The sequence below is a fragment of the Antechinus flavipes genome, chromosome 3, assembly GCF_016432865.1.
Source record: "Antechinus flavipes isolate AdamAnt ecotype Samford, QLD, Australia chromosome 3, AdamAnt_v2, whole genome shotgun sequence".
Classification (NCBI taxonomy): Eukaryota; Metazoa; Chordata; class Mammalia; order Dasyuromorphia; family Dasyuridae; genus Antechinus; species Antechinus flavipes.
The window spans coordinates 615,023,551-615,038,293 of NC_067400.1; the positions used below are offsets into that span (position 1 = coordinate 615,023,551).

Here is a 14,743-nt window from a genome sequence, read left to right on the forward strand (position 1 = left end):
GCTAAACCTTGATATAAGAATACCGACTGAACTTGTATCTCATTGGTACTGTGAACTCCCAGATGCCTAAACTCTCTCCCCATGGAAATCAACAATTTATAGACAAATAGAAAGAGATTAGGCAATTAAGCTCTTACTGTGTACCAGGCATTTATAGTCCAAAAATTAGAGTTGCCTAGATCCCAAAGGCTAAAGGATTTAAACTGACAGTTTCCCGAGGAAGAGGCTATCAACAACCCTATGAAAAAAGTGCTCCAAAGCGCTATTAAAGAACAAATTATAACATATATTTTAATATATTTAACATGTATTGGTCTACCTGCTATCTGGGGGAGGGGATGGGGGGAAGGAGGGGAAAAGTTGGAACAGAAGGTTTTGCAAGGGTCAATGTTGAAAAATTATTCTTGTAAATAAAAAGCTTTAATAATAATAATCTAAAAAATACAAATTAAAGCATCTCTGAGGTCTTGCCTCATGTATGTCCAATTGAGGAGGATCATGAGAAAGGAAAATAAATGCTGGAGGGGCTACAGAAAAACAGGCACTCTAATGCATTATTGGTGGAGCTGTGAATTGATCCAAACATTCTGGAAAGCAATCTGGAACCGTCGTCAAATGTCATTAAATGGAGCTCGGTGACCCAGTTTTGTCGCTGCTAGGCCTATGACTCAAAGAGATTTAAAAAAAAAAAAAAAAAAAAAAAGAGAGGAAAAGGACCCAGAGGTGCAAATATATTTGTATATAGTGTCCCTCCCTTTTTTAAACCAAAAAGAAAAGACTTGGACGCCTAGGAAGTACCTATCAATGAGGGAATGACTAAACAAATTTTGGTCAAACTATGTAAAGGATAAGAAGTGACAAAATGGATGATTTCAGAGAAAACTTGTATAAACTAAGGCAGAATGAAGTAAACAGAACCAGGAAAATAATTTTTATAACAGCATTCTTTTTTTTTTTTTTTTGCCAATGTGAAAATTTATTATCCAAACAAATTATACTTTGGTCATACCCTCAAAAAACCAATCAAACAAAACCTAAGCTCCCTCTGTACTCTGAGACTCTCATTTCCCTTTCAGGACATGAATAATGCGTTTCATCATCAGTTTTCTGGAATTATAACGCATCATTGTGTTGAGCAGAGTTCGCAAAGTTCTCTCCACGCTATTGTTGCTATTGTATATAATTTCTCGTCATTCTGCTCACTTCCCTCTTATACAACAACGTTCTAAAGGAAAACAACTTGAAAGACTTTGGAAGGGTGATCTATGTAATGGGCCACCCCAATTCCAGAGAAATCCTGATGGGACCTATCTGCTTGGAGAGGGCTAACGGGCCCAAGAAGTCGTTCATGGCCAATGTTGGAGTTTTTCTTGTTCTTCCACAGATATTTGTGCTGGGGGTGGGGGGAAGAGACCTAGATGGGTGCCCCCTGTCAGTGGGGAAGCTGAGGCTGGAGGGCTGCAGCAGCTCTGGAGTTCTGAGCCCAGGGAGGTCATAGCTGATTAGGTGCCCTCAGTAAGTCAGACATCGATGGGGTGAGTTCCTGGGGCAGGATGGAGCCAGGGCACAGGGGAGAAAGGGAGACCTGTTTATTAAAAAAAAAAAAAAAAAAAAGACAATAAATATTTTAAAATATTTTTTTCCTATGGTGGAATGAGGCCGGAAGATGGAGATACCCACTCACACCCATACACAGAGAAAGGGGGGAGAGACAGAGAGATAAAAAGAGAGAGAGGGAGACAGAGACAGAGAGAGACAGAGACAGAGGCAGAGACAGTGAGGAAGGGAAGAGGAGGAGGGAAAGAGGACAAGGAAAGTGAAAGGAGTTATTAGGGAATTTTTGTAATCAATTTTTTTAATGCACAAGAGGAGAGAAAAGGAATCACAGATAAGCAGGACAGCTGTGAAAGTTACATATTGGACTTTGTTCCTTCAGATCAATTTGCTAAAAGCAGAAGGGACGGGCTTGGAAAGCACCGCTGGGTCCCCCATAGTGCACAGCAGAGGCAGAGCTGGTACCCAGCTCCCCTTGCCTCCAGGCCTGTTCCCGTAGGCCTCAGACACTATCACCAGCCCTGCGGTGATGAGGGGGAGATGAAAGAGCTGGACTTTGCCGGGGGTATTTCTGCTCCTTGTTTAGACAGCACATACTCGGCAGAAAGGAATCCCCCATTCCAACAGCCCCAGGTCGGGGCCTTCCAGGCAGGGCCCCCCTCGGGGGGCGGGTGCCATAGCTAGAGATTTGCCAGGCTCGCTGGGGCCAGGTGGGACTCCCAGAAGGCTGCAGGGTTATCTGCCCCGTACCTCTGGTGTTTCCCTCTGGGGTCAGCGCTGTATGGCTGGGCCCCTCTTTGAGTTTCTGAAGGGAATCAGGGACTCACCTGGATGCTGGGGGCCTACCTCGGTCTGCTGGTATCTGATCTGGGCTCGTCTCTCTTAGATCTCACAACTAAGGCAGAAACGAACCCCCAAAAGTGTAACAGAGGTTGCTATGTAAGCCCAGGGGAACTCTAGGGAACCGGTGATTCAGTACCCGGCCTTTCTGGGGCCATGTCCTGGCTATTTCTGGTCACGTGGCAGCCCAACTTTGAAAGGATCTGTAACTCTGGTAATAATAATAATAACGACCCCACAAACATTTACTTAGTTCTTACTGTATGTCAGACACTGGGCTAAGCACTTTCCATTTATCTTATTTGACCCTCACAGCAACCCTAGGAGGGAGGTGCTATTATTATCCCATCCTACAGATGAGGAAACTGAAGCAGAGTTTAAATGACTTGTCCCGTGGCCCACCACTAAGTGTCTGAGGCAGTGTTTGAACTCAGGTGTTCCCACCTCCAGGCCCAGGGCCTTATCTGTGTGAGGCAACAAAACCTTCCCGGTCCTTTGATCTTCTCTCACCCCAGGACAGCAGCAGGGGCGTGGGGTACTTTTATACCGATAAAAGAGACACGGATTTCACCTGGATCTCTCTCCCTTTGCTCTTGAGGGTGGGAAAATATAACTGAGATTTCTAGCCAGGGACAGGGTTTGGCTCTGGGGGTGGACTGGCCCTTCCCCGGCCCAGAATCATGACAGCCGTCCTCCCGTGGCATGGAGAGTGGGGGAGCTGGGCCCCCACTGCCTTCTGCACTCTTGTCCTTTCTTTCCTGTGTGGGTGACCGAGCACAGAGACGATTGTGGATCTGAGAAGTCCAGGGCTCTTAGAGCCATTAAGTGAAGCCGACAGGCAAAAAAGAATGTTTATCTTCTGGCATGAAGAGACCCTTACCTGGGATGTTTGATCACATGGATTCTGAGGGAGACAGTGCAGAACCCAGGTGAAATGGAACATGTGTCTAACTGACATGGTTAAAGTTCATCGATCTCCAGGCAAATCTTTTTTTTTTTTTTAATTAAAGGTGTTTATTTTCAAAACAAATGCATAGATAATTCTCAACATCCACCTTTGCAAAACCTTGTGTTCCAAATAGTTTTTCCTTTCCTTCCCCACACCCCTTCCTTGGTTGGGAAGTAATATTTCCACATACATATTTCCACAATTATCATGGAGCATAAGAAAAATCAGATCAAAAAGGAAAAAATATGAAAAAGAAAACAAAGTGCAAGCAAACGACAATAAAAAAAAGGTGAAAATACTAAGTTGTAATCCACAGTCACTCCCCAAAATCCTGTCTCTGAGTATAGATGGCTTTCTCCATCATGAGACTATTTAACTAGCCTGAATCACTTCGATGTTGAGAAGAGTCACCTCCATCAGAAATGATGATCAAATAATCTTGTTGTTGCCGTGTACAATGATCTCCTGGTCCTGCTCACTTCCCTCAGCATCAGTTCCTGTAAGTCTCTCCAGGCCTTTCTGAAATCGTCCTGCTGCTCATTTCTTACAGAACAATAATATTCCATAACATTCATATCCCATAATTTATTCAGCCGTTCCCCCACTGATGGGCATCCACCTAGTTTCCAGTTTCTTGCCACCACAAAAAGGGCAAACATTTTCTCCAGGCAAGTCTTAACAATAGTTATAAGGTATTGTAACCTATTTTAAAATCGATCAGTCAGTGAAAGGTGGGAGTTTCTTCTGTTTAGTATTTCTTTTACTTAAATTTTAAGCAAGTTGTCCTTGGAGTATCAGAGCCGGGGGAGGTTTAACCAGCCAGCCAAGATGCAAAAAGGGAGTTTAGCCCCCTTTACATTAGAACCAGGCTTCAGCAGGCCTGAACTTCCGTCTGAGCCTAGGGCTGAGAAGGATCCCTTAGGGAGAGGGAGAAGGGGCAGGGATCTCACCTCTTGGGCCCCATAAGGGTTCCTTAATATTAGGCCCAAGTCTGAGACTGACCACTCCTTTTGTTAAATAAAGACTCTGGACAAAAGCAGCACAGAACAGTACAACCCCTCCTTCAAAGCATCCCTGGAAGCATCTTCCTCCTCAAGGTGCAGGGATGTCACCTCCATGAGGTTATTAGTGGGCACGAGCAAGTGAAGCCAGAGCCCCAGCTAGGCTATATTGATCAGAGAACTCCCCAAACAATTTCCCTGCAAAACAGCCTGGAGTTTTATCACGGTTCTGTTCCTTCCCACCTAAGTGAAGGTAATCGAGTACTTTCTTCCCACTAGCTTCCTTTGTCAAGGAGAGGGCTGGCCCAGGTGGACGGTGGTCCCTTTCTGTCCTGAAAGCTCAGGCTTCTCATGGGGCTTCCTCAGGATCACCATGAGTCACGGGCTCCCCCGGCCACACGGGGAGGCCAGCTCTGGTCACCAGCAAACAATCAGCCTCCCAGTACTTCTTTCCTGTTTTTCTTTTCTCCCAAGCACAAGGAAATTTCGTGGGCTTGGGCAAGGAAGGGAGGTTTCTGGGAGACCGGTCTTGCTTACATAAGTGATTCTTCTGATAGGGAAGTAAGTAAGTCCCTCTCGCTTCCTCCAGCACAGGACAAGGTTTCATTCAGTGAAGGAGCAGCCGTGGAGAGTCGCTACTTCTCCTTAAAAAAGAAACTTACTCTTCATCTAACAGGTCCCCTTTGTGCCACACTGAGGACATTTACTTAACACACCCATTTTCCAGGAATCACATCAATAAGACAAAATGCAGAAGGCAGGCAACAAAGCTGGTTGTGGTGTTGCGGAAGGAGCGCTGACTGGGCACTCGCATTTGTGGGTTGGGCCCCTAATAGGACAGTAATTATTTCGGGTTCAAAGAGCACCCTGTGGGTTTCCAATCAAAAACTATCGTGTAGGAGTTCCCACTAGTGGACTCGCCTTTAATAGTCAGCCAATAGACACAATTAATTCAGAACTGAGGCACTTACTAAGATGACACAGTAAGAATCATCTTAACAGGATATCATTGTTACTCACCTTAACTCACTCCCTTATGTTTGGGGAGCACTTTCCCATAGATATACAAAATGGGAAGAGTAGGGACGAGGCAGAGAAGACACGGCTCAGCAACTTTCTGGCACTGCAGGTCCCCTCGTGTCCTTTCTCATGGGGTCATCATATTGCTCTCCTGTAGGTGTAGTGCGGTGATGGATGAGTACCGAGTCGGTGCAGTAGAGAGAGCCCTGGACCTGGAGTCAGGAAGACTCCTCTCCGTGAGTGAGCTCAAATCTGGCCCCAGAAACTTACTCATTGTGTGACTCTGGGCAAGATGCCTCAGTTACTCATCTGTGAAATGAATCAGAGAAGGACACGGCAAAACTCTCCAGTGTCTTTTCCAAGAAACCCCAAATGGGGTCATGGAGAGTCAGTCACAACTGAAAAATGACTGTACAGAGCCTCCACTGGGCAGGTCATTCAGTGGGCTTCCCCCATATAGCTTCCAGAGATAATTAATTCTCTTTAGACTCTAAAACTGGTTCTCTTCTCTATTCCCCGTGGTCACAAACCCCCACATGAGCAAAAATGTAGTGGCAAAGAATTGGAAAGTGAGTAGATGCCCATCCATTGGGGAAGAACTGAATAAATTATGGGATTTGAAAGTAATGGAATATTATTTTTTCCGTAAAAAATGATGGACAGGATGATTTTAGAAAGACCTGGAAAGATTTACATGAACGGATGATGAATGAAGCAAGAACCAGGAAAACATTATACACAACAGCAAGATTGTGTGATGATCAACTATGACAGATTTGGTTCTTCTCCGCGGGTCAGTGATCCAAGGCAATCCCAATAAACTGTGGATGGAAAACGCCATCCCCGTCCAGAGAGAACTATGGAGACGAAATATAAATCAATACATGCTATATTCACTTCTTTCTTTCCCCTTTTTTTTTCCTCATGGTTTTTCTCTTTTGTTCTGATTTTTCTCTTCTAATATGATTCAAATGGAAATAAATAAAAATGGATCTACATGTATAACCCCAAAATGTTATTTTACATGGAACTGGGGAAGATTTAAATATTTGTTTAAAAATTAAGTCCTTTAGCAGAATGCAGACTGAGTTATTGTAAATATTAAATTAAATTACATATTCTATAAGGGTCTACTCTGTGCAAAAATTCCATTCTTGACACAAAGATGAATCATAACATAGTTCCATCCAAGCTAGGTTCTTACAGATAACAAAAATGATTTATTTCTTTCAATACAATTGTATAAGTAGAACCTGAAGGTTTGTAACATACAGTATTATTTAAAGATCACACAATCCTGGGAGAGAAGGGATCCATTTTATGGATAAATACAGACCTTAAGTGGCTTGCCCAAGGTCATACAACTAGTTAGTGTTGTCTTCCAGTTTTCAAGTCCTTTGTAATCCAATCTCATTATTCCACAAAGTGTATAAGGCCCCAAGCGGGTTTTTTTTTTAATGAGCTGCCTGATTGGTTTAGCTACCAAACAAAACTTTAGCCCGGGGGCAACTAGGAAATAAAATGGATAAAGCCAGGCCTGGGGTCAGAAGTTCAAATCCACTTTCAGATATTTATCTGCACAAGTCACTTAATCCTGTTTGCCTCAATTTCCTCATCTGGAAAAATGAGCCAGAGAAGGAAATGACAAAGCCCTCTACTACCTCTGCCAAGAAAACCCCAAATGGGGGATGGAAAATACTAATCACACCAGAGAAAGAACCATGGAGACTGAATGGGAATGGAAGAGAGTATTTTCACCTTTTTTGTTTGTCTGTTTTTTCTTTCTTGTGTTTTTTCTTTTTTTCTGATTTTTCTTGTACAACATGATAAACATGGAAATGTGATCCAAAGGATAAGCACATATTTAACCAACATGGGATTGCTTGCTGCTGCATTGGGGACAGGGGAGGGAGGGAGAGAGGAAGAAAAATTGGGAAAACAAAATAAATGCTATTGAGAAAAAACTAAAAAAAAAAAAAAAAAAAAACCAAATGGACTTAAGGAGATCAGACACAGCTTAAGTGATGCAACAAATCAGCAACAAAGGCTTTAGCTCTCCCCAGGAAGGGAGAGGCTTAGTAGCTTCTGTCAGCCAGCAGAGAGCAGCAGAGAGCAGCGCGTGGTCAAACGCTGTTAGCGAGGGATGTCCACAGCCTACGTAAAGCCACCCAGGTGTGCTTACCTGGCCAGGGCCGGAGCCAAATACGTGCCCTTGTCATGTTTCTCGCATTCTGGTGCTTCATATAATCATGCCTATTTTCTCTTCCATCCACTGTGGAAGAACAGGGGATAGGGAAATATTTAGTTTTTATTTTGAGAAGTCATTTTCTTGTTTGACTGTAAAATGTCTTTGCCTTATAAGGAAACTCACTGCTGGGGCTTGAGACTGGCTTTTTCTAGAAGCTGGACTAGTTTTCAAGGGGCTCAGGTGTGAAAGGAGCCCAGTGGTTAGCTGGGAAAAGGGTTTTAAAATGTGATCTGTTTCAGATTGATGGTCCTGGTTCTGGGGCTAAATGGCCATGAGAACTTGGAGAAGTCATTTCTCTGATCCCTCAAAATCGAAAATTTCACCCGCTTGCCCATTGAGAGCCAGTCACATTTTAATGCCTGTCTTGTAGTTCAGCAGTTCTATGATCTCAGGAAACGTCAATGCCAGCTTTCAGGGGATAGCTTTCCTGAACTCAGTGAGGAGGGTCCATCTGTCAGGTAAGAATAAAAATCCCTGCATCTATATATGAGTCAGGAGTGATGTGAGCAGCAACTATAATACTGTGTGTCTTAGAAAATTATGTGCTGCTTAGCTTTATTGAATTGTTTTTCTTCCTTCCTTCCTTTCTTTCCTTCTTTCCATCCTTCCTCCCTCCTTCCCTCCCTCCCTCCCTCTCTTTCGTCCTTCCTTTCTCTCATTCTTTTTCTTTCTCTCTCTCTCTCTTTATTCTTTCTTTCTTTCTGCATTTTTAGTTATGGCTCTCTGTGTGGCAGAGAGAAAAAGAAATACAGGTGAAATAAAACCCAAAGCTATCAAGATGTTAGAAGAAAAAAAGCTGAAGCATTTGTCAATATTCCCTTATCTCTCAGGTAATAAAGAAAGAAGAAAAGATGATGTACTTGTTCCTTAGAGATTCCTACAAAACATCTCCATTGAAGACCCTTCCTGTTGTGCTCTGGTCCTGAGCTGCTGGCTAGGCCAGACTTCCCGGCTCACTCCCACCTCCCTCTGGTCCCCAGCAGTCTCTACCTTGCCTCCTCTCCAATTGTACTTGCTGTCAGTGCTGCACAGCTCAGTGTTTACCCCTCTACTCATTTCTCATTTTATCCACTGGCTCTCAGCCCCTTGGAAGCAGGAATTGCTTCTTTTGTTCCTCCCATGACATGATGGGACATGGGGAACTTCACGTGATTCAATTCTATCATTGATTATGTGACTACTCTGTGGTATAAGCCACTGTCCTAAGTTTAGGGAGACCAAGACAGAACAGAACAGGCCCTGCCCTCAAGATGCTTACATTCTACTGCTAAGAAGAGACACAAGAACAGAAATAAGTGAATAAAAAATAATTGGAGGAGACATGAATAAATGGAAGGCTCGAAGGAGGTTTTATGGAAGTGTTATGTTACATAAGCTAAGCCTTGAAGAAAACTGAGGATTTAAAAAATCAGAATTGAAATGGGAATAATGTGGATTCCCCATTTTGATAGCTTTGGGTTTTACTTCACCTGTATTTCTCTCTGCTACACAGAGAGCTATTTCTAAAAAGGAAGAAAGGAAGGAAGGAAGAAAGAAAGATAGAGAGAGAGAGAGAGAGAAAGAAAAAAAGAAAGAAAGAAAGAAAAAGATGAATTTCTCTTATTAGTTTATTATGTCCTTACCTGAAATTAACTCCAGGAAATCTCCAATGTAGCTTAGGTATACCTCACATTTATTGTAAAATTACATTCTATTTTATTTTCATTAAGATCTACTTTCTCTCTCACCCTACAAACACACATACACACATACATTAAGCAAGCAAGAAAAACAAAATCTTTCTTAGAAACATATTTGGCCAAACCAAAATTTCTTTAGCGTACCTTAAATCCTTTTTTTCTTCCAGGAGGGGAACAGCAGGAATCACCTCAAGTCCTTTAGATAATTATTCCTAAGTTGTTGGTGATCATACAAGTTGTCCTCCTGGTTCTGCTCACTTCACTTTGCATCAGTTCATACGTGTCATACGTGTCTTGCCAGGTTTTCAGAAACCATCCCCTTTCCTCACTTCTCACCATACAATACAGCACAACTGATGGGCTTTCCCTCAGTTTCCATTTCTTTGCCACCACAAAAAGGGCTGCTATAGGTAATTTTGAACATATGAAACCTCTTCCTCTTTCTTTGCTCTCTCTGGGGGTTTAGCCCGGGACTGATATTGTTTGTTGAAAAGTGTCCAAACCGCAAGGCAGCCAGCACTCACATAGTGCTTTAACATTTAGGTTTTGACATATGTTGTTTCATTTGGTCTTGGCAGTAATGCTGAGAGGGAGGGGCTGTTCTTGTTCCCATTTTGCAGATGAGGATATTGAAGCTGGCCACTGCATACTGCAGCTTCCTGGAGCCATGGGGGAGGGGGTAGTAGGTCAGGTGGACACCACAGATGAATGAAAGGCCCTCATGAGCCCTAGAGATGTCAATCACCCCCTCCTCCCCCCCATAGATAGGCTATATGGGGCAGAGGGTGATTGACAGGTCTCAGACCTTTGGTGAATTGTTGGGGGGAGCCCTCCACCCCCAGCATGCAAAACCTTTCTCTGGTTGGAATGGGGAGATGATGAGAATTTGTCTCAAACAGGGCAGTGTGGGGTTTTTAGAGTTCCGTCAGACATGGAAGCCTCCAAGGGCCCCCACAGCATTCTGGGCCATGACTAGCCAGCCTGCCCCTAGGCTCTGATAGAGAGAAGGGGGCCTCCCTTAAATCCAATGCACTTGCAAGAGAAGACATCATCCATGATCTCACCAACCTCTTCCCACAGTTCTACAGCGCCATGTACAGTGTAGAAGACACTTTCTAGCCTCACCCTCCCAGGGCCAAGCTGTGCGTTGTACCTCCAGCTTCCAGGTTCCTCTGAAGAGACCAGGAGGCTTTTTTTCTCTGCTTCCATTGACTGTGTTCCTTTCATTTGTTAGGGACCAGGAGCTAGAACGCCAAAGCCATTTACTCACTTAACACCAGATAGTGTTTACAATGAATATTTTTTTTTTTTTGTGATGTACCTACCCACGGCCCGCCACTTTTTTTTATTAAAGCTTTTTTATATTTTTTAAACATATGCATGGATAATTCTGCAACATTAGCCCTTGCAAAATCTTGTGTTCCAGTTTCCCCCCCTTTTCCCACCCCCTCCCCAGATGGCAAGTAGTCCAATATATATTAAACATGGTAGAAATATGTTAAATTCAATATATTTATACAATTATCTTGCTGTACAAGAAAAATCAAATCAAACCAGAAAAGAAAATGATGAAGGAAATAAAATGCAAGCAAACAGCAACAAAAAGAGTGAAAACAGTTAGGGAACATTTAACATCAGACGAAATATAATCCTTCCCCCCCATTCCCTACAACACTTGGGAGCATAACCCCTGCTCTGGTCACTTCAGTCTCTGAAAAGTTTTGAATTGGGCTCAAAGTTCAGTTCAGTTCCTACATAGCATTAGTAGCACCTAGGAGGATTATGTCATGGCGGCCAGCTACCACTAGTCTCTGCTTCTGCTCCCAAAAAGGGAGTTCCTCGAGGAACAATTTTCCTGGCTTGAAAACCTGGACTCTGGAAACACAGGATGCAGGAGGACTCTGGCTTTTCAAGCTCTAAAAGAAAAAGTAATTGGAAATTCCAGAAGTGCTGAGATAAAGAGATTACATTTGAGCAATAAATATCAGGAAATCTGTCAACCATTCAGTCAACAAGCATTCTATTGAGTACCTACTATTGAGCACTGTATTGGGTACTTGGTATACAAATATAAATATACCTGTTTCCAGGCTCTGCTGGTCAACTGAAGAGATTACAGGGTCCCCAGCTCCTACATAAGAACTCAGGGTAATAAAAGTCGGTTGGATATAGAGTAGCCTACTTATATCACCCCATAGAAAATGCAGACAATGTAAAGGACTCGTGACCCATGAAAAGAAACAGAAGATTTTTTCAAAGGTATCCAAGATCCCACAGAACACACAAGCAAATTCAAAAATACGCAAGCAGCCCATAACCTCACAGCCATAAGGCAGGCAGTCACATCTCAGACTGATGAATAAGCAGCACCCCTTTCCACAGGACTAACTCTCCTGTTCCATTCACTGTAATAAATTCACTTGACTTCCCAATCCCTGGACTCCTTCTCCATTCACTGTAATAAATTCACTTGATTTCCCCAGTCCCTGGACTCCTTGGATTCCCTAGGGTGAGTGAGTCTCCCCTTTCTCCAACTGGAAAGTCTCGTCTCACCCCTGATGCTTAACTTTCCAAATTGAAACCTCTCAAATTTGGCATCACCTTCAAAGCCTTCAGTCCTGGGGCTGCTGGAGCCATCTTCCTGATCTGACTCTGGGATCAGGCTTCTTTTCTCCATGAGGGTTTAGGGGGTCAGGAACAATGTGTACAAGCCGGACCCTCTGCCATGTGCTTCTGCAGGAATTCTGTCAGTGACCCAACTGCTGTTATTTCTGAAGATCTCGGTCCTCCAGTCTCTGATTTGTGCTCTGTAACAGTATGGTGGAAGCCTAACAAATTGTGACAATATGATTACAAGACCGGAACACTGGGATTCATGGGAAGATTTATATAAACTTCTGTGAACAGAGGCTTAGATTATAAAACTTATATGAAGCAAAGGACAAAGAAAAGGAAAATAATTTCTATAATGATTATAAGACTTAGGAAGCAAAGGGCAAAGAAAAGGAAAACAATTTCTATAATGATTATAATAATGTAAATAAGAACTACCACTGCAGGAGATCAAAAGTGAATACTAGCTTCTTTTGTGGTGGCAAAAAATTGGAAATTGTGGAGAGGCCCACCATCCATTGGGGGAATGGCTGAATAAGTTGTGCTATGTGATTGTGTACCTTACATGACTTTTTTCCTATAAGAAATGATCAGCAGCTAGGTTTTTAGAAAAATCTGAAAAGACTTACGTGAACGGATGCTGAGTGAAGTAAGCAGAAACAGGAAAACATTGTATACAGTCACAGCAACATTGTGTGCAGTGATCAACTATGATAGACTGGTGTCTTCTCAGAAATTCAATGATCCAAGACAATTCCAAAAGACTATCCACAGCCAGAAAAAGACCGGATGGAGTCTGAATGCAGATCAAAGCATACTATGTTCACCTTTATTGGGTTTTTTTTTTTTGGTTGGTGGTGGGGGTTTTTCATGGTTTTCCCCTTTGTTTGGATTCTTCTTTCATAGCATGCCTAAGGTGGAAATGTTTACCGTGATTGCACTTATATAACCTATATCCGATTGCCTGCTGTCTTGGGGAGGGAAGGGGGGAAGAAAAATTGAAATTCAAAAATCTTATCAAAACGAATTTTGAAAATGATTTTACAGGTAATTGGAAAAAATAAGATATTAAGTAAAAATATATGTTTAAATGAATGTGGATCATAAATAAAGAAATGTGGAAATACATTTAGAAGAACTGCACATGTTTAACCTATATTGGATTTTTTGCTGAGTAGGGGAAGGGGAGAGGAGAAGGGAGGGAGACAATTTTGGAACACTAAGGTCTCACAAAGGTGAATGTTGAATGTCAAAATACATGTTGAATGTATTTTGACACTAAAAAACTTTTATCAAAAAAATTTTTTAAATGAATGCTCAGTCATTAATTAGACTAAGAGTGACCTTGAAGAAAGAATATGAGAATGTACCTCACTCTTTGTTTAGAGGTGGGGGACTAAAGATGTGGAACATTGTATAGACTGTTAAACTTGATTGGTTTCTTAGTTTTGCTGAACTGATTGCACGCTCCTTCCCCTTTCTTTCTTCTTTGTTAAGAGGTCTGGCTTTCTGGATGGGGAATGAGGGAAGGATGTTTTGAAAAATGAAGGGGATGTAAAAATAAAAATGTGGGGGTAGCTAGAGGGTGCCGAGGATAGAATGCTAGCCCTGAAGTCAGGAGGACCTGAGTTCAAATGTGACCTCAGACACTTTTACACTTCTTAGCTGTGTGACCTTGGGCAAGCTAGTTAACTCCAATCCCCTCAGCAAAAAAAGAAAAAAAAGATCCAAAAAGTTGACAATTTTTTTTTAAAAGTTTAACCGAGTACATAATTTCAGTGTTCTCTTGCTTAAGGCAGCCACACAAATTTTCTGCTTTTCTTTCCTCTCTCTCTTTCTCCCCCAGCAACAGAAGGACAGGGAATCCCCAAAAGGGCCAAGCGTGCTCTGTCACCCTCTCTCATCCGTGACAAGATTGCTTTTTCCTGAGCCCCAGGCAGCCTCCATGCTAGCCAGTCACTGGAACCAATCAGGACATGTCAACTGCGCTTTTACAAAAGTGTCAAGCCATACATCCACCCTCCACGGGGGAGAGGGACCTCGAGAAGGACCAAGAGAACCCCTGAGCCCCCCAAAAAGACCGGGAGTGTGGCTTAAACCGGGATCTCCCCCCACACTTTCCCTAAGCCTTAACAGCTTTCAGCTCTTCGGGATTTAGTTATTTAAAGCCCCTAGAGACAGGGCTGATTCTCAGTCAATCTTGTTCCCTTCTTGACTCAGAGAAGTGTTAACACCTGATAAAGAGATCAGGGAATAGAAGCTTCTCTAGAGTCAGTTTAACACCTCATTAATACCTTATGATTGATGACATTCTGGGCCTTGGTGACTATATGGGGGGGAGGGCGAGCCCCCTCCCTTACACCGACCAAGAGAGTATAACAATGCTCCCCCCAAATTGTGACCAAGTGAGATTCATACCAGGAATTCGTGGATACTTCAAATTAGGAAAACCATTAGAATTTTAAGATATTAATGTACCCCTCAGGGTTATTGGGAGCCTCAGTATTTGTAAAGTTCTTAGTAACTGTCTGACAAACAGTAGGTGCCACATATGGGAATAATTTTCATTAGCATATATTGATATGCAGGGTTTCACTGATGGGGGCTATGGTTGATATTTATAGGGGTTTATCTTTATAAACTACTAGATATATATCACATTTGACCCTCAAAATAATGAGGTGGCTAAGGAACAGCTTGGTGGTACAGTGGATAGAGAACCAGCCCTGAAGTCAGGAGAGCCTGAGTTCAAATCCAGTCTCAGAGGCTTACAACTTCCTAGCTGTGTGACCCTGGGCAAGTCACTTAACCCCAATTGCCTCGGGGGGAAAATTAAATA

The 14,743-nt window shown here is 42.8% G+C and overlaps 1 long non-coding RNA gene across 1 annotated transcript; it reads right to left on the reverse strand.

Moving 5' to 3' along the window:
• Window positions 1–318: 318 nt before the first annotated feature.
• Window positions 319–9,738, reverse strand: LOC127556243 (uncharacterized). Its single transcript, XR_007952386.1, has 3 exons — window positions 9,436–9,738; window positions 7,547–7,636; window positions 319–1,585 (listed from the first exon to the last, which is right to left on the reverse strand). It is a non-coding gene; the product is annotated as an uncharacterized LOC127556243 (long non-coding RNA).
• Between the last annotated feature and the right edge of the window lie 5,005 nt (window positions 9,739–14,743).